Source organism: Plectropomus leopardus, chromosome 7 (assembly GCF_008729295.1).
Source record: "Plectropomus leopardus isolate mb chromosome 7, YSFRI_Pleo_2.0, whole genome shotgun sequence".
NCBI classification, from domain to species: Eukaryota; Metazoa; Chordata; class Actinopteri; order Perciformes; family Serranidae; genus Plectropomus; species Plectropomus leopardus.
Window position 1 is genome coordinate 6,801,453 of NC_056469.1, and position 3,706 is coordinate 6,805,158.

Below are 3,706 nucleotides of genomic sequence, written 5' to 3' on the forward strand. Positions count from 1 at the left end.
CCATATCTGTTGTGTGGAAAAGGTGCCCTGTAACTAAAGATGAAATGCATTGTGTGCTGAATGTCAAGGCTGAAGGGGAAGAAGCAACACCCTAAAAATGGCTGCTGCCTCCAGACATGGCACGAATGGCAAAGATGGTGTCAAGGTGACCTGGCAACAAAGGAATGACTCTTCATCTCAGTGCACCACCAGCGTGAAGATGTTACACAGAGCTTGAGGGCAGATGTTGTATATGAGTAATATTTAATTAGAAGAGCAGAAGTACAAAGCCAGCTTTAAAGAACATTCTCTTCTTGTTCTGTGGGGGCTAAAGGACACACTAACATTATGTCAATCCCAGACAAACAGAAACTTCATCCCTCTAACATAATAAGAGAACTGTAGGAGATATAAAAGCAGTATTTAAATGTCCAGTGTGTAAGAATTGGGATGATTTAGTGACATCTAGCGGTGCAGACTGGAGAGTGCAACCAGCTGAAATTTTGTGGTTAGAATTCTTTCAGTATTCACTGTTCAGGAGGTTTTTACCGGGAGCCGAATTATCCACAGAGTTCTCTTTCTCTCAAAAATAAATATACCAGCTGATTTAAACTGATAAAAAAAAAAACACTGAAAAATGAAGGTCACGTGACAAATCAGTGTTTATCCGACACTGTTTGACCTGTCTGTGATGAGTGCCTCGAATGCTATTTGGCCTGTCTGCAACGATCACCTATGTTCAGGAAATTTTTACTGGGAGCGGAATTATCCACAGAGGTCTCCGTCTCTGAAACAAATGGACATGGTGATTTAAACCTGTAAAAACACTGATTAAAGCAGTTTCACATTAAAAATCAACATTTCTCCAACGTATTTTGGTTTGTTAGATTCAGACCACTAGCCTAGCGCCTGCTAATGTGTGCTTAAATGTTTACTCCTACAACCTCAAATGGGAGTCCAATTGTCCAAGGAGGTCTCCTCCTCTTTAAATAAAAAACAAAAAACAGATTTTTTTTTCTATGCAAAGACATGAGTTGACCCATCTGGAGCAAGTGTTTGGTTTGTCCCTTTTGGGCTACCAGAAAAACATGGCGGTGCAACATAGTGGACTTCATGGACAAGGACCTGCTCCCTATGTAGATATAAACAGCTCATTCTATGGTATTGAAAACATAACAATTCTTATTTTCAAATAAAATATACTTATTATAACATATTATATTTCTACCAATATATCTCTCTAAATCCTACACATTGGACCTTTAAGTGATTACAATGATACTAGAGATGACTGAAATAATACTACTGATTAAAGGTCACTGTAAATACAACAGGACAGCAGATGCCCTGCAAATCCCTACAGAGATATTGTTGGAATATTACTGATTTTTTTTCTTCATCAGAATGTGCAAGAAAATCGAGGGAATGTGTATTTGAAAAAAAAAAAGCAATCATATAAAAGCATTGCACGTCATATCTGACAACCTCAGGGTTCAATCACTGCTGGATTCTGTGGGTTTGATTTAGAGCTTTGTCAACAATCAGAGATGTGTAAAGCCCTGAACCCTGCACTGGTAATCCAGGGGACAAATGACAAACACCAACCTTTAGTCCAGCAGTAAAGGACATCATGCATCATCAGTTTCTGTTTTTTTAACAGAAACTCTGTTACTGTGGCAAATCTTGTTATTAAGTCTAAATCTCTGATGGAACGAGTTGTCTTTGATTTCCCACTGAAGGCCACCAGCCAAAGACCCATGTGTTTTGTCCATCGCCGTTAAGACTGACAGGCCACATAGAAGTCAAGGGCCGAGGGACGGCTGTTTGAATGGCATTCACAAACTGTAGAGAGAAGCCACAGTTGTCTGATTAGACCGTCCGCCTCTCAATCCTAATTATGTGGAGCTGGAACAGAAGCAAGAGGCAGAGAAGGCCTTGCGTCATTAGCTTTAATCAACCCTCGATACCCTGAAACAAAAACAACACACGCGCAAACATGCACACATACACAAACAACGGTGAGTCAATACCTGACATTCATCATTTCGGTCCAGCCGGGCTTTTTAATTACTGCAATGAATTCCCTACATGGCTCCAGTCACCAGTCACCCGGTATCTAAACAGGCTTTATTGTTGAGGTTTCGCTTTGTCTAGACGCTATTTAATGGATAAATAGTCAGGGCAGTCTGGCTTTTTACTCTCTATTACGAATATGAAATATATATATTTTTTAAAAATCCATCTTTACAGCTCCTGCTCTCAGGATTCTGAATGAAAACAAAAATTAAGTCTCATATTCCCTTCCTGATGATGTCGGTGTGTTGTTTCCTAAAACTTGAATCTTTTCCTAAAACCATTAAGCTTTATTATCTGATGCCTCCCTGGTGTCTGGAATGTGTGAGATGATTACAGACGTGGAGCACAGCCAAACTGCAGGCCCAATTCACAACAAGTGCCGTGCGAAAGTCTGCGTGAATGATGCAGAGTTCATTAGTATGGATGTCACAGTCCCAGAATGACGCAAACCGGCACTCTTTGACGCGCCACACATGTATGACTGCATAAAAACAGCAATTTGCATATATTACTTGTCTTGGGAGCAGCTGTCCTGCCCACCATAAATGCGTTAATGCACATGATGAGTGTCTGTTCGAAGAGGAGTAGAGGACACGCAATCACAGCCCCAATTCCTGATTGTCTTTATTTGGTTATATTAAGATGCAGTCTGCAAGTTGTCCATATGTTTTAGTCATTGACCTCATTGACCTTTATATTAGGGCCGTAATTTATTTGAGAGGGTGAGATGTTGAAACAAAGTCTTATTAAATGATGATTATAAACTCATTTAATGATAATCCTGCTGCCTTTGCTGTTGGGTGCAATACCTTGTGCAATACATTGTGTGTACCTACAAACCCATCCTGTGTACAACACAGGATGGGTTTGTAGGATACAGTGACCCCCGCAGGCCAGCAGCTGTACTGTAGTTATCCTGCATATGTCTGGCAGTAAGACAGCCACACAGCGGTACTGAAAAAAACAACAACTGAATGAACAAATAAAAATGACTGATATGCTATTTATAATAAACATCCAATAATTAACAGCATGTTAAAATGACATGTTATTATATATATTGTATAAATATATTTAAATTACATCACTAAGGGACTGTCTTTTTTGTTGATAGTTTTTTACCCTGAATGAAGCTACAAATATTTTTTCTTGAGCCTCCTTGAGTCTTGCAGAAAATGCATGACCCTTGTCATCATAAATTAGCCTCGTTGATGTTTGAAAGGCAAAAGTTGCAGATTAAATCCTAGAGTTGAAAAAATCCTTGATTTTTGTCTCTTGTCATACATGCTGGTTAGTTAGTACAAACGCTTCTTTTTTGGCAACATTTTAATGAGACATAGAATCCACATAATGTGGACAGAGACCTTTTTAAAGAAAACGTGCAGGTTTGGAAAGCATGTTTCCTTTAAAAATCTGCACTAAAATACTAATAATGCTTAATTCAGCCGTTTAAAGTTGTATGCCACTCCCCAAGGCTTTAGGAAAATATCTGAAATGCCTCCTCCTTTTTGCACCACCCCTCCCTTCTCATACATTACTCTGATTAATCATTGAGTAAGCCGTAAATTATAAAAGTGAGGTGTTTCAGAAATAAGAAACGCGCAGGGAAACGTTTGACTCCCGTCGGCTACTGTACATACACCAGGAAGTT